The sequence below is a fragment of the Cryptotermes secundus genome, unplaced genomic scaffold, assembly GCF_002891405.2.
Source record: "Cryptotermes secundus unplaced genomic scaffold, Csec_1.0 scaffold511, whole genome shotgun sequence".
In the NCBI taxonomy this organism is placed as follows: domain Eukaryota; kingdom Metazoa; phylum Arthropoda; class Insecta; order Blattodea; family Kalotermitidae; genus Cryptotermes; species Cryptotermes secundus.
In genome coordinates, this window is record NW_019727101.1 from 853,799 (window position 1) to 878,987 (window position 25,189).

At 42.2% G+C, this 25,189-nt stretch overlaps 1 protein-coding gene across 6 annotated transcripts in view; it reads right to left on the bottom strand.

Moving 5' to 3' along the window:
• The window catches only part of LOC111864416 (homeobox protein prospero), a 278,473-nt gene that overhangs the window by 204,887 nt on the left and 48,397 nt on the right, over window positions 1–25,189 (bottom strand). For all 6 annotated transcript variants that reach the window (XM_023851644.2, XM_033751425.1, XM_033751424.1 and 3 more), the window contains exon 2: window positions 16,727–16,869. The gene's annotated coding sequence lies outside the window, so the exon portion shown is untranslated. The remainder of the gene's footprint in view (window positions 1–16,726; window positions 16,870–25,189) is intronic.

The following is a 25,189-nucleotide window of genomic DNA, read 5'->3' on the forward strand; positions in this document are numbered from 1 at the left end:
AAGTTCCATGAAGGTCGGTATAGGCAAGGTGATTTTGTAAGTCTACTTTTGTTTTTCAAAATAAGGGAAATAGGCAAATGGAATACGCTGGGCGTACGTGTCTTTAGAAAGCCGAGACGAAGGCCACCGGATCGGGTCCAGTGGAGGAACAATGATAAAAAAGGCCAAGGGTCATCATGGACTGTAGCGCCCACAGAAGAGGAAGAAGGAAACGTGGAGAGAGGAAAGGAAGGAGAATACTATTCGGGAAAATGGAGTGAAGAAGAAAAATCGAAATAAAATTTGAAGATCAAGCGAGGTAAAGAAGGAAGAATTTACCAACACGAAAGAAATTCGCTGATGTAGAACGTCAGATAAAGTGTCACTGTAGCCCCAATAATTTAGCCATGGAGACCCATAGAGTTGTGAGACGCCGAGGCTCCCACATTTTCTAGATAATCGGCTCACAGATGGCGGTGAGGTTGTCAACCTTCCCCCCGACTGCCCTTTAACCCCCAAGAGGATTCGTGGTACTCATTTCTGTTAGAGGCTAAGTCATCTCCAGGGCCATAGTGCGGCTGGAAGTATTTGGTCACGTGAAAAATCGAATGACCTCATTGGGAATAGAACCCGCGACCTTCCGGTTTGTAACGTAGTGCCTTAACCAACTATGCTACCGAGTGCCCCCGCGTTAAGGAGTAGCACGTATAATGACATAAACAGGAGGGTGGAGGGCTGGTACACTGACGAGAACAAATGCTGTGTGATTGTCCTGTCTCCGGACCCACAGCTCGGAAAACTTGTTGCACGGAACTGCGGCTACAGTAGTGTTCATTGCGAAAACATTGGTCCCATGTTGAGTCAGAAAATCCTTAATATATTGATTTATTTCTATATTTATGACAACGTCCATTTGGTAATCCGTCGATCGGGTGGCGGAGCTGCAATGCTCTAGACTCGCATTTAGGATGTACTCGGTTCAAATCTTGGTCTGGACACCGGCTATCTTGATTGAGGTATTTTGTCATTTTACTCAATCTCGCCAGGAAATTTTCAATAATACGCCTTGATCACACAGCTACATATGTATTTCGAAACATTTTCAACTCATTTCGCATCTTAGCGTAAGACGCCATGTTTTAGAAACTAACACAATCGTAAAAGGACGGGCAATACTTTAGCAATCATGCTACAATGTAAGACGAAGCGAGGTGCTAATGAAAGAACAAAAACAGAATCAAAATCACTAATTTTCGGGGCTCCATCATACAATATTAAAAAAAAAATAGAAATGTTCGGAAACCGGACCTATTTCGCCAGATGAAATTTACCGAAATACTGTACCAAGTTCAGTAACCGAGAATAAATCTTTCTGAAGTAGACAACTTACGTGTAGTAGCTGCTTCCCAGCCTTTTCACCTGAAGATGGAAACATATGTTTCCAGGTTATAAAGAACTGATCCCAGTCGCCTGTCAAACGAAAGGTTTACTCCATTCTAAGGGACTCAACTAACCCGTCATCTGAGGACGGAAACAGACCCGTTTCCGAAATATTGCGATCTGTTCGGAATGTTAGACGACAAACAGGTGGATGAACCGAGCGGCAGACGCAGTTTGCATCATCATCATCATCATCATCAGGACACTGTATAGAGTCTATAGGTTACGAGTGTTATGCCTAGACCCAAAATGTGATTTGTCGTGGGGTGTAAACGTATTTGGGAAAAATGTTGTTGTATCAGATCAGGTACTGTAGGCAGGCTTGCGTCAACCAATACATTAAAGGTAAAGCTATCCGTGTAAAAGGAAGTGGAGGCCCATAGGACTGTGAGGCGTCGTGGCACCAACATTTTCTAGACAATCGGCTCATAGATGGCGGTAATGTTATAAGCCTTACCCGCCGACCGCCTTTAACCCTCCAGGAAGATTCCTGGTATTCATTTATGTTAGAGGTTGATTCGAAACCAAGGTCATAGTGCGGCTGAAAGGATTAGGTAAATTAAGAAAAAAAATCTAATGACATCGGGAATCGAACCCGCGACCTTCTGATTGTAGCATAGTGTTTCAACCAAGTACGCTACCGTGTGCCTCGTTTACCAATATACTGAAACTAATTATCTCACAACCACCCTCCGATCACGTGTGTTGCAAGCAAATGTTTCATCCTATCAGCCCTTGATAAGATAAGGTTTACGAAAACAGGTAGGCCTAAATTGTGACAATTTCGCGTTAGCCACGACGTGACAATTTATCTATATACGCGTCTGTCGTGCTGCGATGTAATTTTAAATAGCTTATTTATTTCAAGAGACATTTATAGAAACCTTACATTTGGCGGTTCTATGACGGGAACGTTTTGATATGTCACAGTGGAGTCTTGTAGATGATTATTAACGTTCTGCAAGAATCTACTTCCTCGTGCAGTTATCACTCAGACAATTAAGCCTTAATATATAGTATAAACCTGTGAGGCCTATGAAAATAAATTAAGGCTATTAAAAGTGAGGAAAAATTGTTCACGAACCAGGAGTGGGGCGCTGCCCCTGTACAGGCGTGTCTTCCAGAGGAAATACTCGTATATTTTTTACCTTATTTGATCGTCGCTTCCCTGAAGGCATGTCAGGATGATTAATTAAAACGTTAATAAAATAGAACTGTTAGATTTCGAAGTCTGTCAGCATTATTAATTGTGAAGTGTAAAATGTAGCATATTGATTTTGAAGTTTTGAGTTTTACTCACTTTTTCTTACAAGGGCTCCCAGGGCTCCCATATAACAGTCAATTTAATTATTCTGATTCTTAAGACAATATTAAAATGTATATTTTATTATCCGCTGTTTGATATTACTGCGTTATTCGGGCTGAAATTCTTTGTATTTCGGCCATTGTTTAAGGCGACGTAAGAAATTTTCGCATTTCCTCGGTGCGTGGTAATCCCCGGCAACAGTTCAATGATCCCCTCACAGGCGAGAACTATGAGAGACACATAAGGGAACTTAGAAGTAAATGGCTATATGTAAGATAAAGTTGTCCCCGTGCTTAACTAAATAAGCCCTACAAAATTAAGACCTCTGGGGGAGTGGATATATAGGTACATATTTTATTGACCTTGGCACTTGTTGGAGGTGAGTGGTCAGCTTGACTCCCCGGCCGCTTTACTCCTGGGGAAAGAGCCCCCGGTATCCATCGGATGGGAGGCTGGGTGGGTCCCAGAGCCTCAATGGACGACATGGAGAAGTGAATATTCTTGGCCCTATCGGAACTCGAACTCCAACCCTTCGGTCGTCCAGCCGTTACCAGTCGCTATACCAGTGCTTTATCTCAGCTCTTAATTGGCTCTGTGTTTGTGTGTGTGTGTGTGTTTCACATTGTCTTGAGGCTGACAGTGAGACAGTGGTGTTGAGTGTCAGTCAGACAAAAGTTGTAATAACAAACAGCGTCTTATAAAGACTGTCCCATGTTTAATATAAAGATACTGGACCACAGGAAGGAAAACCCGTAAAGCCACTTGCAATGTTTGACGTGAAATTTAAAATTTTTTCCTTTAAGGGCCACGGGGCACGCGGTAGCGTGTTTGGTTGAAACACTATGCTGAGACCCAGAAGGTCGCGGTTTCGATTACCGGGGAGGCCATTGGATTTTTGTCAATTTACCTAACCCTTCCTGCCGCACTTTGGCTCTGGGGCTGACTCAGCCTCTATGAGAAATTAGTATCAGGAATTTTCCTGGAGGTAAAGGGCCGCCTATTGTCTAGAAAATGTGGGAGCTTCGACGCCACACAACACTATGGGCCTTCGCAGCCTGTTACACGTATAACTTTACCTTTGCGGACAACACATACGAGTACAAGCAGAATACTCATGAATCCTTACGTGAGTTGAAGGGGTTACTTTTATTTCAGTCAAAGATAGAGTGGGGGTGGTAATGTCAAAATGTTTAGGAACCACTGGTATAAAAGAAGGCATAACCTGAATTCATGGAGCTAAGCCCTTCTTGAGGAGCTGCCAATTATGGAGCTATTAAAGAAATTTCCATCATTTTATGAACCTGAAATTTCACTACCGTGTTCACAAGAACCCTCCACTGGTCCCTATCCTGAGCCAGATCAATCCAATCCATATTACTCCGTCCTATATCGCTGAGATATGTTTGAATATTATTTACCCACCTACGTCTTGGTCTTCCTAATGGGCTCTCTTCTTCTGGCTTTCCCACCAATATCCTACATGCATTCCTTTTCTCCCCTATTCGTGCTACATGATCTGCCGATCTCATCCTGTTTTAGGTTTTTGTAGTTTTCCTCAGTCCCTCTAGGCAAATGCTAGGATAGTATTTCAAGTTAGGCACTGCCCTGTTTATTTCAACGTCTCTTCCAATTCATTGTTAACAGTTAACACCATTCGACGCTACATGCTGAGAGCGTTTGTTAAGTAAACCATAAGCAAATAAAGAAAGGAAGAAGGGGTGGGGGGGCATTATCTGGCCACGAGCCCAGCTGCAGGAAGCATGACAGAGATATCGCTGTCCCGTTGCCGATTAGAAGTCGCTTTCAAGACTTGCCTGCAGCTAATTGAGGACCCAGATAAGGCGCGTGCTTAAGGCGGGTGCTGTAAGTGTGGCGCGGTTATCGCGTGCGGGCCACGCCATCTTGCGGCAACATACCGCACTTCCTTCCTGCTGCCTTACCGACCGTCGCGTTACCTCTCAGTGTGGCACAAGTCTATCTTTATTCCTGTTGCTCCCACTTGGAGCATGCAGCATCCACGTAACATTTCGTTTCACGTCAGTTTCTTAATCTTAGACAGTCTGTAGGACTCTTTGGACGAATGATCAGCCCGTCGCAAGGCCGCTACTTACTCACAAACATCCGTGCCTCGAGTGGGATTCAAACTCACGATCCCGGTGTTCGAGCGGGCGAAGACATTCGGCTGTGGCTTATGTATATAGCTGTTATTCATCTCACGGGAACAGAAAAATATGCCCCGCGTGGCCCGAAACGTAGAATAACTGTAGGAAGTGTTGGGTTTTGAGATTTTGTGCAGATTCCGGTATTCTAAAGAGCACTAAAGAGCAGAACGCTTCGGATACTGGATCTGTTTCCGTCCTCAGGTGAAGGGGAAGACACCTACTGTGTTCGGTCCATTAGAAAGATCACTGAACCTGGTAAAATTACAAGAACCCAGTAGTTTTGAATGTTATACACCATTACCAGAAACCTTTATGATTTAAAAGAATAACTGTGCTGGCGAAGACCAACAGCAGTTTGTCATTACAGTCTAGTTATTTATCTGGATAATCGAATCACCCCGCTTAGAACAGAATGTTCAGTCTGTTGTCGCGTCTCTCCGTCTGTCTGTCCATCCTGCTGTGGAGAACAGACACACAACAAGCCCCATAAAAGTTGAGCGAAGCAATTATTTTTTTTAATGTATAACTATGGCTTTCGGTGATGAGCAAGTTAGAATGAAAGCCTTCTGTTTCGGCAAGTATTTCTGATGCCATCTTGAAGCTTAAGCTGGGCAGTGGCGGGTTTTTGCAAACACGCTTAATTAATCTTCGGATTCCGGACGGGTATTCATTGAACGTTCGCAATAATTAGCTTCCGAAGAATGACTCTCTTCCTTGTAATTATTTCGCCAGCAATTTATGGAACCGGAATATTTATTACAATTCTCACAATCCAGCCAATGGTTCCCATCCTGAGCCAGATTAATTCAGTCCGCACCCACCAATTTTATTAATTTAAGATCAATTTTGATATTATTGTCCCATCTAAGTCTAAGTTTTACAAGTTGTCTCTCTTGTTGACATTTTACAACCAAAACCTTACATGTATTTCTGTTCTCTACTATGCGTGCTGGGGGGCAAGAGTTAGCGTAGTTAGTTGAGGCACTGTGCTGAAATTCGGAAGGTTGCGGGTTCAATTCCCGATGAGGTTACTGGTTTTTTCACTTGACCTTCTCCTTCCAGCTGCAGCTACTGCTCTCTTTATTCGCATCGCGATTCACCTGCCCTGAAGATGGAGGCTACACGTTCCTCCGAAACGTCGGTTAAAATCAAGAATACACGGCGCCAGATCCCAGAAGACGACTTTCTTCATAGTCATCGCCGTGAAAACCTCATAACAACAGGTAAAATTCTAGTTTACTGTGTTGTGTGCTCTACATATTTAGATAGAACACGATTGGGTTGCAGGCTATGAACTGGATGTGACATGGTGTTAATGGGAAAGGTATTTTGGGCTCGTTTCTTATCGTGTCACACGTCAATTGTAGGTTTAAAAATCGACATACATTAATAAATAAAACCATGGGAGCAACATAGGGCGGCCTCCCATATTTATTTAAATGCCCGTCGCTACATGCATGCAATTGCACGTTGGATATGTTCCCCCAACAGGTCCACTGTCGCTGTGTTATTTGGTTCCCAATGAAGACAGACCTGGCTGATCGTGACGCGATCGCCTGTTAGCACTGCAATTATTTGCAGTGTACGGCTAATTGGCTACTAATGTAGTGGACAGGAGATCATATGCTGTACGATTAGTGTAGCCAATTAGCTAGCGTCAACTGCTAGACGCCTGTGGTTTGATACGACCCAACACAATGTAGATTATATACAATGGCAAACATTATTGTTTAAACGGTAGGTAGTGTGTGCTGAACAACCACAATCGATTTCTGGTTGCGAACCCAATACCGCCGAGTTGGACATTCCAGTTAGGTAGACAGTTGTGTTCGAGGCATGTGCCAGACGCTTTGCTGCTATGCCCTTCAATTTAGACGAACCAAAACATGGCAGCCCTGCTTCACGTTAATTCTGAAATTCGTTTGATGATATGTTCTTTGTAACAAGTAAAAAGGTAACGATGTCCCTGTAACAGGAATTGGAGGCCCACAGCGTTATGAGACGTCGAGGCTCCCATACGTTTTATAGACATTAGGCTCACAGATGGCGGTGAGGTTGTCAGCCTTACGCGCCGGCCGCCATTTACCCCTGGGAAGATTCCTGGTACTCATTTCTATAGTGATAGTAAAATGCTCTGGCGTACTCACAATCCTATCATAGTATCAGAACATCTAGTAGCCAAAATAACACACGGAATACGTGTTTAAAGGTCTTCTAAATTAGTATTTTTCGGTAGAATGAAGAGAGCTGAGGACAGAGACACAACTGCTGGCAGAATTAGTGCTTCCTGCAAACAGCGCATGCAAAGCTCTAACGGCGGACTGTGTTCTCACGCAACATCATTAAGATTTTCTTATGAGGTAAGATACATAAAAATATTTTTGTAAGCTTCCTGTTTCGTTACCACGCACATAATAAAAACACTCGAAGATTTTAATTTTACACTGTACTCTTTCCAATAAATATGGTAGCCATAGCTGTTAAAGCAACGTTCAAGTATTTTGGGAGAATTTTGGGTGTGACTGAAATCCTCGTTCATAGCATTCTCTCTAATAATAAACTTTAATTTATTGTCATTTATCTATAAAATTTAGCTACGTACACCATGTTGTGGCTACTGACCATATGCCAGGCTAGGAAAACCAGTTGCGATTATTTTAATATAAATTAAAGTACAGACAATAATAATTTGAGGTTGTGACATGGTTATGAAGAGTTCTGTCTCCTCGGATATAACGGCTCGTAGTCCGGTGAAAGTCAACGGACACGTTGGAGGAACATGTAGCTTCCATCTTCAGGGTCGTAGAATGAGCCAACAAAGAAACCAGCATAAACGAGGCAGGAAGCACAGTTCGGCGCGCCGTCTGCTTCTATAACATTATTGTTTTTGGGCCCTCCCCGAACTACACGGCGCTGCAACCGAAAAGGAACTTGTACTTCATAGACACTGCCATGAAGAACTGACACCCAACATCGTATTAAGCGGATTCTTTACTTTAATAGCACTCCCCTACTGCATGTAACAGCGTAACCTAACTTTAACCGAAACTGTATTTACGTATATAAGCTGCAATGTTGCGGGTTCTATTCCCAATGAGGTCATTGGAATTTTCAACTCACCTAATCCTTCCAGACACGCTGTGGCCCTGCAGTCGATACAGCCTCTAACAGAAATGAGTACCAGGAGTCATTCTGGGGGTAAACGGCGGGCGACTCATAAGGCTGAAAACCTCACCGCCATCTGTGAACCGAATATCTAGAAAATGTGGGAGCCTCGACGTCTCACAGCCCTATAGGCCTCCACTGCCTGATACAAGGATAGCTTTACCTTTTACCTTAAGTATGGATCCGAAACTTGGTGTGTCACCCATGGGAACGAACGTAGGTTGACAATAAGCGGGGTCCTGAAGAGAACATCTGGACTTACTCTGGACACTGTAGCAGGGCGAAGGAGGCAGGTGTGTTGGCTTAAGCAGAGGCTGCCACTACCCCGAACTTTAATCGTTCGTCATGGTCATCGTCATCATCATCTGCTTCGTGGATTAGGCCATACTTGGTGTGTTCCGTCCTCTTGAAGAGTGTCCTGCTCCCACCATCCTGACTCTGGTCTTCTCATGTTCTGTTTACTTCTTGGGTTGTGTGTTATAATTTACTTCTGAATCCTCCTGTTTTCCGTTCGTTTCAGGAGACGTTTCCATTGCGAACCGGGTTTTACATTTTCAGCGTTTAAATTAAAAATGTTCATCCTGTCCCTAATTTTAATGTCTGTTATTTGGTCTCTCTTTCTGTGGCCTCCCACACTCCTCACGAATTTCATTTATGCAGTTTCAAATTCTGCTCCATATTTCGGACCCACCATAGCTTTATATAATTGGTTCCCTCATGGAAGAAGTGAGAAGGGCATTTAAATTTAATCGGAAGGAGATCTTAAGGGATGAGACCTCTTGGCGTAGATGGGAGAATAATATTAAAGTGGAACTTAAAGAATGATTTCTATAAAGATTAATTTATCTGGGTCTTATTAGAATCCGAGACGAGCTCTTGTAAACACGATAATGTGAGACTTCCACGAAAGAATATTTCTTGATTTCCTAAACAATTTTAAGCTTCTCAGTATCAGCACAGCTTAAAAAAAAGTATCTTATTATTAATCTCCAAAATGAACATATTTATCTAAACTATTCCTAGATCTGATTAGTCTGTAGCGCCTCATATGTCTCGTATTTTTTGTCTGCTTAATTTGATTAATTTACAGCTACATCAACTGAATAAAGAATCAGTCACATAAATGTATGCTTAGATTAATATCGCGTTACGTGTTAAACACTTCTCACTTCAATTAGCAAGAAGAGATTTTGCCTGACACACACAAAGGCCAAAGCGTGGTCTTGCAGTTGAATAGTGTACATATGTGGTTGCAAATTATGCTTTTATGATGAGAGTGACCTTTAGCTGATAGCGTCAGCAAACACCCAGTGCCATAATTACTGTTGAGACAGTTTGCGTCCAAAGAGCAGTGTAACACTGGCATCGCGGAACTAGGACACTTGTTGCGGCCGAAGCTCGGCGCTTGGTTTCCGCCTCGTATTGGCTGCGTTAAAGTGCGTCGAATTAACCAACGCGGAGAAGTAAGCTTTATGGAAAGAGTATGGTGTTTTGGAGTGTGAAGCCGTGTAGTCTTGTAGATCGTAACCGAGTTTCAGAGTGACATTCTGTCTCTATCTTCAGTATAGAAGAAATAACTCCGTTTCGAAACCCTGAAGACAGAGGCGGAATATTGCTTTGAAATTCGGCAAGTACCTACCCAGGCTACAGAATGTCGCCACTCAGATTTCTGTGTTACTGCCAAGTTTTAATCTTTACATAACGGAAAGTGCTATTGGTACTTTAACAGTTGGACTGCGTTTTTGAGGATTAGAGTTTTGCCTATAGGATAATTAAGCTGTTCATGCAGAATGAGACGCATCAGCTAAAGCGCCTAAGCAAATGTGCGCCAATTTATGTTGCGCTGAAGACAAATCCGTTACCACGTGATGTATGAGCAACAAAAATAAAGCTTGTACATGGTTCAATGTGGTGTGAAGTTACTGGAAGAGGCGAAAACGTAAAAAGGCAAAGGAATTCCTGTAACAGGCTGTGGAGGCCCATAGGCTTGTGAGACGTCGAGGCTCCCCACATTTTCTAGACAATCGGCTCACAGATGGCGGTGAGATTGTCAGCCTTACGAGCCGGCCGCCCTTTACCCCTAGGAAGATTCCTGGTACTCATTTCTCTTACACGCTGAGTCCACCCCAGGGCTATAGTGCGGCTGTATGGAAAAGGTCAATTGAAAAATCCAATGACATAACCGGGAATCGAACCCGCGACCTTCCGGCTTGTAGCATAGTGCCTCAACCAACTACGCTACCGCCTGCTCCGTGAAATTACTGTGGAACATGTAAATAACCTGAAGGTGGCATCAGTATATGCTGAAACATGTAATAACTAATATCAGATGGTGATTTCAGTTATTAAAATATAATTTAATAATATAAAATAATCCTACTATTTCACGTAGAATACTGCGAAACTTCCAACTTGGCATGCATGGAGAATTTCCACACAGTTTTAGTCTGAAAACTTGAAGGAAAGAACCCAATTGGTAGACGTAGACGTAAATGGAGTGGATAAAGAATGCATGATAGTGTGGCCTGGAATCAACAGACCCAAGGTAGGGTCTAGTAAAGGGCTGTTGAGAAAACGGCTAAAGACCTTATGTTTCCATAAATCTATTGAAAATTTTCGGCAGACTGAATAACTATCAGCTTCTTATGAATGGCTCAGTTCTAAGGGATCAGTTGAATCATCATGGATGCGGATAAAGTTAAAATAGGATTTGCTGCACCAGAGATAAACGCACACAAGTCTGACTTTCCGAACGTGGCTGTGGTCGCAATTTGATGTGTTCCTTTTGCTAGGCTCATCACACATACGTCATAATCTCCGTTATCATCACCAGCTTCACGGTGGTGCGTTCCCTCTCAGAGGACGTCTTCCCGGTGTCTTATTGGCCTTCTTTGTCCCCGTGTTCAATTTGCCTGTAATCCAGGCACACGCGTTGTTCTTGGATCCGCAAGAAAAAAATCCAATTTCTGACGTTTTAATAAATCTTCCGTCCTCTTGCTCATGGCCACATTCTCCGAGACGTCTGTGAATGTAATTACTGCAGCAGTCTATGTACAGAATTCAGGCATCTTTTTTTTTGTTGTTGTTCCAACAAGAGCTCGTACTTTTGCAGAATTCAAATCGTGCAGGTTAGTTAAGCGGTAGCACTTCAGACTTACATTCGGGAGGTGCTATGTACCAGTCTCGACCGGGACACTGGCTATCCTAATAGAGATTTTTCTTTGCTTTTTCTTCAGTTCCTACAGACAAATGTCAGGATGGTCCTTCAATAGGCCATGGCAGTGTCATTCCCATACTTTCCAATTTAAATTTTTTTATCACCCTCTAACTTGATGCTCTATATACACATATTTGATGAGCTACAGATGACGTCATAGAATATTCCACAAAAAAATATGTTTTATATAGAATTAAATCATTATATTGTCGCATATTCTCTCAACTCAAGAATTGTGGAGTCCTAAGAGCCGGTCTTTATTAGGCAGCGGCTCGTAAGCAACAGAGGAATGGTGTTTTCTGCGCAGTTCGTGCCGAGATGTTATAAGCAGGACTAATTAACTGTTTCAGTTAGATAACTGCTGTGGTTCAGTCGCTGTGAGCTCTACCTATGAGAATCTAATAGCTGAGGCCGGAGACAATTCGGGACTCCAGAGGAAGGGAACGTCCGCTACCAAGCAACGTCTAATGAAGAATGTAAGAGACTGAGGAGACCTAGTGTGTCCTGTGTTGATTTGTGAAGTGTTGTAGGATAGTGAGAGCATAATCCTTACTTGCAGTTACGAGTTGTAATAAGAGTTCAGTAAACCCAGTTGCTGATCCAAACCCCGTCTATAGTCACTAAAATCGTGTCAATACGTTTTGTAGTTTTATTAATGTAATCACGCTTAGTTTTACCGTATGGTTCTCAGCTGAGTGAAGTGAAGATCATCTTCAGATGTTTTGTGTAATTCTGTGGTGGGTTTGACGGGTGTGTCTGACTTATGTACATAGTACATGGCTTCTCCCTCGATGATGAGGGCTCCCCATTCAAAGCAGAGCCTAAGTCCTTAGTCTCACCCTTCCCGAAGAAGTCGGATCCCAGAATTGTCTTGCGTTGTCACATTCAACGCGGTTACAATTCCGCCATTAACCCAGGAACCGAGTTTGAACACTCGGAGACAAGGCCAGGCCAGTGTTTAGTTAAAAGGAATCTCGGATTCCATTTCGGGAAGTTATAACCTTAATTATCCTCCTGAGAATAGGGGAGGAGGATTGATCTTATACTGCAGAATCCCATTAGTACAGAAAGTCTCATTTCGAGTAAATAATAGTGTAAGGAACGCATAAGAAGAAGTGTAGGTCTATGCGATTCTAATGTTTATATAAATACAAGGCTCTTTCGATGATTTTATGGCAAACATGTTAGTGTGCTAAATATAATGTGACATGTAGAGCAGTTGCTGGGCAACGACTCAGTAAACATATTCCCGCGGCAAGGAATAAGAACCCTATGGAATTCCCCGGCCTGTTACAGGAATAGCTTTACTTTTTTACTTTAGTAAAAATAAATCGTTTGGCGAAACAAATTCCAGACTAGAAGATTATGTATATTTGTAAGAAAGAAGAAGGGCTGTCTAGGTTTTTACTTGCAGTCGGTTACGAGCCATCGAATTTGCATCAACCGTCGAATAATCAGGCCGTTTGTTCACTGATTAAATAAGAAATGAATCTCCTGCAGTTTACATTTCCTCAGTTGATCAGGAGAGCAGAACGAGAGGTTTTCCTCCTTCACCTGGAAGGTTTGAGACGTCTGAGACGCTCGGAGGGGTGGGGTACATCACGTGTCACTAATTACCTCACTATCATTGGCCCCAAACTGTCACTCAGTCGCTGCGGTAAGGGAAGCCCAGTGAAGCAGAAGTTACGTGTTGAAGAAAGAATCTCTCTCATATTTATTAGAATCCAGCCCACGAGATGCTGAGTTATATATTCAAAAATGGGAAGCTGTGTAGGTGTTAATGCGACGTCAGTGAATGATACAGCCAATTAAAAATTCTTGATTAGAATGTCGAAGAATCAGGTAAGGAACTTCACAGCTTTCGAAGAAAGCAGTCTTCTGGGATTTGGCACCGTGTATATGTGGTGTTAACCGACGTTTCGGAGGAACGTATCGCCCCCATCTTCAGGGTTGAAGAAGTATAAGTAAGTCTGCTTGACCGTGTCTCACGGTGTTGTCGCTTGCAGATTTACTTATACTTCTTCAACCCTGAAGATGGGGGCGATACGTTCCTCCGAAACGTCGGTTAACACCACATATGCACGGTGCCAAATCCCAAAAGACTGCTTTCTTCATAGTCACCGCCGTGAAAGCCTCAAATCTTTCACAGCTTTCATTTCTATTATGTGAGCAATCCATGGCAACGGGTTATTTACCGAGTCAAACTTCGAGTAACTTCTGCCAACTGAAAGACCCGGGGCGTGCTGACAGTTCATAAGTACTCGTAGGGTCTATAGTATCTCTATATTAATAAGATATGGGTAAGGAGTTGAGGCACTATGCTACAAGCCGGAATGTCGCGGTTTCTATTCCCGACGATGCCACTGGATTTTTTAATTGACCCAATCCTTCCAGTCGCACCATGGCCAAGGGATCGACTTAGCCTCTAACAGAAATGAATATCAGGAATCTTCCTGGGGGTAAAGGGCGGCCGGTGCGTAAGGCTGTAAACCTCACCGCCATCTATGAGCCGATTGTCTAGAAAATTTGGCTGTCTCCACGTCTCACAACCCTATGGACCTGCATGGTCTTTATGGGGAGACGCACTGTAAAGAAAGGGATCGTCTATTTATTTGTTTTTGGGTACTTGGGCACTTGAGGTGTTGCCGTTTTCAACATACACGTATTTCACGTGTTAAAGATAGATATATATTGTTATACAAGATAGAGAATGTACTTGTGCCTTTCCCCTGAAGGCTCAGTCCCGCAAGAGCCCAAAGTTATCTGATATTTTGTTGCTTGGTTACCGTTTAATATATGAAGTAATTACAATGTGGTTACATGGTTGTAAACAGTAGAGTATTGCCTGTATGTAAAATCTCATCCTTTCGTTTTTAGAACTTGAATTTAAAAATAAGAAAAACGGATGGGGTTTCTTGAAAATGCAGTATATTTCATGGATTAAGAAGTTGAAAGTTCAAAGATGTATTACAGAATAATGGAAACAGTAAATATACTGCACGCGCATCGGTCTGTTATTGCAATATCACTTTGTGTTCCTTTGCATTGTCGTTTATACGTGGTTACAAGGACGTTCAAGTGAAACTCGTTTTTTTTATTCATGTTTATACGTCAGTACCGTGGTGGTTCAGAAACAGACCAGAGAATTATTTTCCGGGGGATTCATCGGTTGGTGCCTCAATTCGATACCTGTGTAAACGCCCATGGGTATTACTGTTAACAGCCTCCACTCCTTACAACAGAACAATAACTAAACGAGTTTCATTTGAAGATGCCTTATAAATCCTTTGGGGTTTATTAAAATCATCATTGTGTCTATAACACGATACAAACTGTAATATACACGATGCAATAATTTCTAACTTTCTATTTTTGGGACAACGTGTTAAGAAATAAAATTAATATTGCACCCGTCCACTATGGCACCGTCCTTCTCTTGGACAAGCTCATATTTAAATAGCGGCCATGAAGAATTGCTAGCCAGCCGTCAAGCAATAAAGACATGAGTACGGGAGCTAAGAAATCTACATTGTTGGAAGCCGTTTCCAGGTAACTACCGGTAAAGACATAGAAAACTTTATAAGTGCTGCTGTACTGATCTGTAGAGTGTGAAGATCCGTGAAACTGTTATACTTACTTGTAGTTGAGAATTATGAGCCTTCTATACATCCATTTACGAACTGAAACCCAGTGCTTAGTCACTAATACGTGACAGGTTATACAGAGCACGAAATGGTTCAGTCGCGACAAGCCTATGAATTGTAAGACAGAGACTAGTTGACTTTAACATGAACCTATAAATTCCCAAACACTTGATCACGTCTTGTTCTTTCAAAATTATATCTAGAAGCTGATAAAAGGTATTCGGTCTTTTCCTTTATGTAGAACAGGGGTGTACAACTCTCTGTACGTGGGCCGCATCGAACCCGATGGTTGAGTATGTACGACCCGCTCGAGTATGCCTTAGCGTTTTCATCCTATTAATAAAAGTCAACGAATGTTGTCGAAAGAAATTTGCTTGAAGTGCTCACTAAATGTTTTATCTGTTTCTTGAACTGACGGCTTACAATGTTTAATCAATAACTTGCAAAAAATGCCTGAAGTTACTGTGACCCGAAGGTCGTGTGAAGTATAGGTAAAATCGAATATATATTCAGCAACTGACTTTTAAGCGCCTTCTATATGGCAGCACTGTCTGATATCCTCATTACGCGCTCAGTTCGGTCGCGTTGTCTTGCCACTTGGAATAAAAGCAGAATTATGTCTCTTATAACAAGGCCCACTAGTGGACACGTAAGGCATAACGCCGCCCCTTCATGCATGTAAGTTACACATACGTTAGTATCTTCAGGTCCTGAACCTGCAGTTGTATTGGTCAGGACATGTTGGTGGAGGAGTGGGAGGGAGAGTGAAGATAGTGGTGGGGAAATTTAAGGAGAATATGATGAAGTGTCAAGGAGAGAAGAGTGAAGAGAAAGAGGAGGGATAAGATTAAATATTAGTTTATGTAGAAGTAGAAAGTGGAAATTAGAGAAGGGAAGAAGCAGATGGAAGAGAAAAGGAGATGAAGAAAAGGCAGGTGAGAACAGTAAGAGGATATAGGTTGGAAATTAAGTGTGGTCATAAGAGGAGGAAGAAAATATGGATTTAAAATGTGGAAGATAATTTCTTTATTTTATTCCGTCGACACAAGGAGTTAGTACTGACACATCATACATTCGTCATTTGTTTATATGCTTTTGCTCATTGAGCAATTATTTTATATTTTAATAATAATTATTCTTAGAGTTTAAGACATTTTTACATATAACGTCATTACATACTACTAAAAAACCGACGTTCCATTATGTGAACCCTTCCCGATGTAGGAATACTAGTAGACGAATAGAAGTGAATATGTAACAGGAAAAAGGTAAAGGTATCCCTGTAACACTTTATAGACGCCCACAGGGTTGTGAGACGTCGAGGCTCCCACATTTTGTAGACAATTGGCCAACAGATGGCGATGGGGTTGTCAGCCTTACGCGCCGACCGCTCTTTATCCCCCTGGAAAATTCCTCGTACTCATTTCTGTTAGAGGCTGACTCAGTCCCAAGGCCATAGTGTGGCTGGATGGATTAGGTCAATTTAAAAATACAGTTACCTCATCGGGAATCGAACTCGCTACTTAGTGCCCCTACCAGTTGAATACAGAAAGACGAAGACCTGATGACGAATGTACGGTGTGTGCATGCTACCTGCTGTGGTGACAGACTAAAATAATGTGCCATTAAGGTATAATGCAATGTGCAAGTACAGGTATAAGACGGGAGAGTGACTGAGGATAGGTGAGGTCCGAAAGGGACATATCCATAACTGGAATCCATACAGGCAGTCTACCCCTCACGCATAGACTACCTGGGAGTGACGCCTTATGCCACTTTGTCTTAAGAACCCTCTGTAGAATCGTTTCCTTACCTGCAGCTTCTGTTTGTGGACCAGATCTCCGAGGAGCTTTTGATTTGATGGTGTACTCCGCGTGGTTCGCGAGCTGATTGGGGGTCGTGAACCTTCGTCGTTGTCGTCGTCGTAGTAACTATTGTCGGCTCCAGCAGCCCGACCTGGAGAGAATGGTAGCACAACATTAATAACTATATTGTGTCACCTGCTGAATTTTGCATAAGATGTTCGTTTTTTGTGCTTAATCTGGGAAACATGTGCCTACACATTAGAGTGTTTCAGATAATCTGGATTCGAAATTTTGTGACGTATATGACCATTGATAGGCAACGGCTCGGTAAACACATTCCCGAATTTACGGTTTCAACAGTAGAAGGACATCCTTTGCTGGGTAACGGGTCGCTAAACACGTTTCCACAGGGACGAATAAGCGTACAATAATAGAGCATCTTTTGGAGGTGGTGACTTCTGCTCGGACCTTCCGAAGTTATAAAGGGAGTAGAACCGAGATTGAGAATGGAGTGTGTCTTGGTGATTTAGCCATAGCACATAAGTGATTGTGATTAAGAGAGATTGTAAAAGAAGGCGTCAGTAAAATCTTCCAATCCTGAACCATTTATTGTTAGTCACTGACACCCCGGATGCGTGACAATATCGATGTGTTGTAGGCTAGTACTTTGTTTATATACCGGTATTTCATGAACTTCAGAGTATGTCGAATAAGATGAAAGAATGAAGAAAGTCGTCTTCTGAGTTTAGGCGCCGTGTATTCTTCGTTTTGACACGGCGCCTAAATCCAGAAGACGACTTTCTTCATAGTCATCGCCGTAAAAACCTCAAAACTTACAAAGATGGAAGAATGGTCATGATCTGTAAGCAACAAGTTGGGAACGGTCGTGGCCGATTTCAAGAAACTATCTGCGACTTGTTCTAGGAGATCTAAAATCAATATTTTTTTTTGGCCATCAAAACAACAAATCTTCAAACACTAACACTGGTTTTATTTACCGTCTGCTACGTGCTTCGATCCTCGTTTGGATCATCGGCAGGCAGTTTCTCAAACACGTGCCTCTTACTGAATTGCCCTCATAAGGGTTCATCTTAGTATTATTTTCCAAATTCTTTGATTTACATAACTTGTCATGACACATGTTGGTGCTTTTGATATTGTATTTAACCCTACGGCTAAAATTATTTAAATTTTTATTTGTGACTCGCCGGTATGATGTCAATTTCTGTGATGCTTGTATATCAGAAGGTGATGATATCTTCTGATATTCGTTGTTAATGTTTGTTGTATGTGTTGTGAGTGATTACTCGCGTAGAGTTGTTGTTGCTAGTTACCTATGTATGTATTTCTTCGTGATGAATTTACTTTGGAATGTGTGTTTGTATGCTTCTCTTGTATGTATGTTTTCTTCCTACTACTGAAAATTATTTCTGTTTTACGGTTCTATGTGAACTAAGGACAAGTTTGGAAATACAAGCGCCATGTAAATGTTCTGGCGTGTTCGCCCTTGCGACAAACTGCAATTGAAAAACTCACAGAACTGCTTGTTGTACTCCTGTGTACTATGATGCCGAGTAGTTTGGTAGGTGCAGACCATCACAATAAATACGCGACGAAAGGAACCAGTGTAATGAATGCGAGAGAAAACAAAGAGCCAATACGACAATTTTGCTGTGACAGGGAACCCCCCCCCCTCTCCTGGCTTCGATCTGCCTGTGCTTCTCCGGGCAAGTGACGGGAAATAGTAAGATTCTGAATTTCGAAGCAGCTCTCATGAAGCGTGACTTACAGCCATAATGGAAAGGTAGTTTTTCGAATCATAACCCATCAATCAGCCTAATTGTATATAAAAATGTAACATGTAGACCCGTTGCTAAGTAAAGACTCTGTAAACAAAACCCTTTGCAAGGCAACAGATTCCTAACACATACCAATAGGCAAACTGGGATGTACGCTGTCCGCGCTACAGCTGCGTGACGCAACAGTGGAACTGTTCGAAGCGATGTTTTCTCTAGGATCCTTGCCGGGGTGCTACAAGAACAAGTCCACAGTTTACTTAGTTGGGAGACAGTTGTCGGCAAGTAAGGACGTAAACACGGAAGCTAAGGAAACTACTGCGTTGAAAGCCGTTATCAGACAACGACCGGTGAAAACATAGCAGACAGAAAAGACTTTGTATGTGAATTAGCGAGAGCTATAGTCGGACTTAATGTACGTGACAATATATAACTGTGTGCTTCTCATGTAAAATTAAGGAAGATGAGGTGGACAGCGCATGTAGCACGAATGGGGGATACGAGGAATGCGTATAGGATATTGGTGGGAAAGCCTGAAGGAAAGAGACCACTGGAAAGACCAAGGCGTTGGTGGGTGGACAATATTAAAATGGATCTTAGAGAGATAGGATGTGATGGTATGGACTGCATAGATCTGGCTCAGGATAGGGACCAGTGGAGGGCTCTTGTGAAAATTGTAATGAACCTTCGGGTTCCATAAAATGCTGGGAAATTCTAGCTGCAGAATTGGCGGCTCCTCCAGAAGGGCTCAGCTCCATGAGTAAGTAAGTAAGTGAGTATTTCTCATGTACCGAAGGTAGTGTGTGGGAAAGTACTGTGGGCAAATAGCCGATTTCAGGTTCTGACGAATTTAAACGTGTTGAGGTACCTGGATACGAAAAAGTGTTTTTAGTATGCAGTCTCTCCGTCTGTATGGATGTGCGCCTGAACGGTTCTACGTATTTTATTCATACTCGGTTTTGAAGTATGTATCGCTGAAGATGAACCATATACTCCTCGATACTATGTAACCTCAACACTTGATAGAGGGTGGTTAAGTAATGAAATAATCAATACAGTAAATCAATACAACAAACACACTCGGCGTGTTACCCCAAGTGGGACAGGGTTATAACTTGTTTTCAATACATTTTTGTTTACAACAAACACACTCGGCCTGTTGGCTGAAATGAGACAGGCTTATAACTTATTTTCAATACATAGTTGTTTACAACAAACACACTCGGCGTGTTGCCCCAAGTGGGACAGGCTTATAACTTGTTTTCAATATATTTTTGTTTACAACAAACACACTCGGCGTGTTGCCCCAAGTGGGACAGGCTTATAACTTGTTTTCAATATATTTTTGTTTACAACAAACACACTCGGAGTGTTACTCCAAGTGGGACAGGGTTATAACTTGTTTTCAATATATTTTTGTTTACAACAAACACATTCGGCGTGTTACCCCAAGTGGGACAGGGTTATAACTTGTTTTCAATATATTTTTGTTTACAACAAACACATTCGGCGTGTTACCCCAAGTGGGACAGGGTTATAACTTGTTTTCAATATATATTTGTTTACAACAAACACACCCAGCGTATTGTCCCAGGTGGGACAGACTTATAACTTGTTCTTCAGTACATTTTTATGCAACAAACACACTCGGTGTGTTGGCTCAAGTGGGACAGGCTTAAAACTTATTTTATGGGGTAGCGTAGTTCGAACCTCAACAGGATTACTGGCTATATTGACTCAGATTTATGGTGGTTTTCCTCAGTCCCTCTATGCGAATTTTAGGATAGTATCTTAAATTAGCCCGCGACCGATTCCTGTTATGTCCTTTGCAATTAGTTTTTCACTGTTATCCACGTAGTGGACGTGTAGAATGTCACTTCCTGACAGTCGTTAAGTGAATTGTTAAATAATAAAAATAAAACGAAATGTGCTAAATTGTCTGGCTTTACCCTTAGGTCTGGATGCAGAAAGCATACAAAACCGTAATCGTACTGAGAGTATAGAAATATCCATATTTAAATGTGAATGAGCTTGTCTTCTATAACATAACAATATCCCTAGGGAATAAGGAGCGTAAGGAAACTGAGCAAACTCTTTTAAAAATTCACCCCGCTTTGGCTGTAAATAAGACATTTCTTCCAACTCCTGAGTGACCCCCCCTTTTTTCAGTGAATCAAGGCTGCGCTCCGCTACTAACCCTGTCCGGCCCTTCAGACTTTCATGCCACCGCGAATGGTCAAGTCCGTCAGTCATTAATTTTCAGCTCTGATGAAATAATTGGCTTAGAAAGGATAGAAGAGTTTTGAACTGTACTGGATGTTTTATTTAAATGGAATTAACCCCAAAGCCTCTCATATATCTAATTCAGCCATATTATAAAGTACTTCTAGTGCATGTTCAGAAATGCATTCACTTCTTCGAATTCTAAACTTGTGCATGACGTTAAAGTACATGTACACTGATGTTACAATAAGTTTTCAGTATCTCGATTTACATTCGGAGAGGATCCAGTACGAATTCGGCCGGCCACTAATCCTCATATTGTAGTGGTTCAACAATTCATTCGGATGTATGCCGTGGTAATATTTCGGGCCACGACTGCTAGCTCTCACGTGCATTTTGATTCCAAATTAATAACTATCCTACCATATATACTACAGGGCCGATCACAGTGACCGCGCGGTCTAAGGCATAAAATGTTTTGAAAATGAAGTGAAACGAATTGTTTCACCGATGACTTGTGCTCCAAGCGGGAGCAACAGGAATAGATATATATATATAGATAGATAGATAGATAGATAGATAGATAGATAGATAGACAGATGCATGGATGAATGGATGGATGGATGGATAGATAGACGTAGGCTACAGGACCTTCTAATTAATCAGATGATTAATCATAGTAATATAACTCGTTGGAGTCTGAAATATACGGGTATCTAAATTTTATTTAAATACTGAACCCTTACTCTACAGAACACACTGCCTCTCTATCACAATTTAATGATCATTTTCTTCGGAAAAATAACCCGTGTTTATTCTGAGAATCGTATTGAACACGTAAACTGGATCTGCACTTAGTTACTATAGGATTCTGACGATGGTGTATAACACACTGATATGTTGGGTTTTTGGACTTTATCCATCGTCCTGGTTTTTAAGATAATTGACTGAGGCTAGCTCTTTCTAAGGGACCCAACTGAATAGGTGTTTTCCTTCACCTGAGGACGGAAACAGATCCAGTTTCCGAAACGTCGTGTTTTTATTTGTTATCTTAAAAACCAGGACGATGGATAAAGTCCAAAAACCCAACATATCAGTGTGGATCTGCACTGCGTTGTAAAATTACATTTTTTAAAATGTGTAACTAAGTGATACATTCAGCAAACACTGTACTGTACAGGTGTAACTGGAAGATGTGGACAAATTTTGGGAAGGAGTTCCTCATACCAACCGAAGAAAAAATGCCCATATGAAGAAATAACCGGAAACATTTAGTTTGTGAGTTATAGCTGAAACAGAACATTTATAATAAGTGCTCAAAATGTCATCCGTGAGATTCAGCGCACGCTCGACAAGTCTCACCACGGACCGCCCTATCCGTTCTAAGATCCCGGGGCAGTTGCGGAGAGTGTGACAGAGGTCATTGGGTTTTTCAATTGACCTAATCCTTCCAGCCTCACTGTGGCCCTGGGTTCGACTCAGACTCTAACAGGAATGAGTACCAGGAATCCTTGGAGCAAAGATCGGCCGGCGCGTCAGTCTGACCTCACTGCCATCTGAGAGCCGATTGTCTAGAAAATGTGGGAGCCTCGACGTCTCACAACCCTATGGGCCTCCACGGCCTGTTTCTTTTTAATTCGCTTAGTGAGGGGAGTCCAATTGGCACGGCGGCCACTGATTGGCCTATTGTAGCCTGCCCCGGGTGATTATGATGATGAAGAATTTGGTGGAATGAAGATTGGTAAGGGAAACCGAAGTACTCGGAGAAAACCCGTCCCACCGCCACTTCGTCCATCACAAATCCCGCTTAACTAGACACGGGATCGAACCCGGGCCGCCACGGTGGGAAGCCAGCGACAAACCACTTGAGCTATGGCGCGTCCACGGCCTGTTACAGGGATAGATATACCTTTATCTTTTGCAGGGTACACTAGAGACATGTAAGTGACAATGGTTTGTAGACGTCCGAAAAGTTTACATACGTCTGCAAGTGATCTTATAAAGAACCTGTTAGTATACGTGTTGAGGAGACAGGAGCCCATAAATTCGCACGTGATGCAGACTGTTAGCACGTGGTGGAGTACTGACCTGTGTACTCTGTGGTCACTTTACCGCTCTGTGATTATCATCGGTATGGAAATGTTGCTGCTAACTTTGTTGTGTTTCTGGAATGATGACGGATCGATGAGCTAATTCCTGGCCATAATGCGCTGGAACTGTAATGTGGTGGCAAGGGGGGGCAGGGAGAAGGGGTAGAGGTGTCGATCACAATTTGCTACATACCCTTCGCCGCAGCGGCAGACAGGATTTATTCCAGTCAATGTGATGTTTACAATAGCGTTGCATTGATGCCACGTCGGGCACTATGCTGCCCTAGTCCTGCTCTGTGCTGACCTCTGTGACACAGACCTGCTAGCTTGTACCCATAAGCCATACGTACTGAATTTCCGATATGATATTTGTCAAATTTTGGAATAATTTATTTGTTTATAGTTTTTTAAAAAGGGAAGTACAGCTGCGCAATTGTGCGTAACAAATGAAATTGGAAGGAAAAGTACACATAACATTATTTACAAATCCATATGTGGTCATAAACAAATAAATAATTTACAGTTACGGATACAATCCTATTAATTGTAATTGCAGTGTTTGATATGCGTTAGAAATATTTTCATGATTGAATATCTGAATTATAATTATTGATATTATATAATTATATATAATATGATAAATAATAGAAAATTTTAATTTCTAATAGCTCTCCGGGCACTATGTAAATTTCAGTTATTTTTATAGACATGTGAACTCTGAACCTCTAACATGTTCGCCATGTTAACGACAAAAGTGGTAACTTATAGAATTCGTTCCTTAAGCTCTAAAACATTTTGTACATAGACCTTTATATTGTAGCGTGTAGAGCCGTTGCTATACAACGACCGCGAGATGGGCCAATATATTAGGGCAGTTCTTCGTCAACGGCCTGATAAATATGTTCCCGCGAAACAAACAACAAAACAAAACCCGTTGCTAGGAAGCAGATTCTTAATAACGCAATAATTGGAATACAACAATGGAAGAACTATATTTTCTAAGTGGTCCCTGTCGATATCTTATAGAAGGGGAAATGTTAGAGCTAAGTTCGAAAAATATAAGAGGCCTAACTTCGCGGTGGTTAACCTAACAACCGTTCAAGAGCTTAAGCTGCCGTTGTAGCATAAGATACGCAAGGTAAGCATGAGCTGCTCTGCAACGCCTGTACTGACAGAGGGCTTGTATATAGTGCAAAACGAAGAATTTTATATAACATTCTATATTTGTGATATGTACGCTTCACGAAAGGCCAAGCATATTCACAAGAGCAACACCATTTTCTCATCAGAAAAATAGTCATAACTTGAAGCACAACCTACAATGTAATATGTACGTAATAAAGAATTATTTGAAGCGATACATGTTTGGCCTTCCATCAGGTGGCAGGCCTTTAGACTCACCAACTCCGTGGAGCTGATCCCTACTTGAGAAGCCGTCAGTCGCTCAGCTACTCAAGAATTTTCCCAAATTCTGTGGAACCCTAATGTTCATTACCGTGTTTACCAGAGCCCTCCACTACTCTCTATCCTCAGCCAGGCGAATCCAGTCCATACCACCCAATTCTCTCTCCATAATATTCATTTTAGTATTATTCTGCCAGGTAAACCTAGGTTTTCTTAGTGGTCTCATTCTTTCTAGATTTCCCACCAAAATCCTCTCTGCATTCCTCTTTCATAAAGTAAGAAAATATATTCTCCAATAACTACCTTATTGAGCGGGACCCGTTTATTTACCTCTTGGTTTTGACCAAGGCGGACGAAATATGTATTGGTTCAGATATATAATATATTATTGTATGTACTACAGAGTTAATGGGAGTCGGTATAACGACGGGCCAGAAGCTGGACGGCCAGGTTTCGATCCCCGGTAGGGGCAAGACTTTTCTATTCCCCACAGAGTCCAAACCGGTTCCACTCAGCCCCCACCCCCCATTCCAATGGGTACCGGGGCCTCTTTCCTGGGGGTAAAGTGGCCGATGCATGAAGAAGACCACTCCATTCCACCTAGTACCGAGGTCAAGAAAGGTGGAGCTATACCTCCACTCCCAAATTTGTCTTCATGGCATATAGTTCTACACCCCTTGTGGACCTTGGCCGCTTCTTCAGTTCCTTGCTCTATACATAGTCTGTAGGATTCCTTGGACGGTGGAGCAGTCCGTCGCAAGTCCGCTACTTAAGGTTCGGCCACACAGAGCGCTACGTACGCGACGCACGCTGCGTACGCTATGTTCGCTATACGAACAGAAAAATATCTTCCTTTATTGCCAATGTGACTGGTCACACAGACTTCCGTACGCTACTTACGCTATACTCCCTATCTTAGCTGCGTCGCAGTGTGTACACAGCGTACATAGCGTACGTA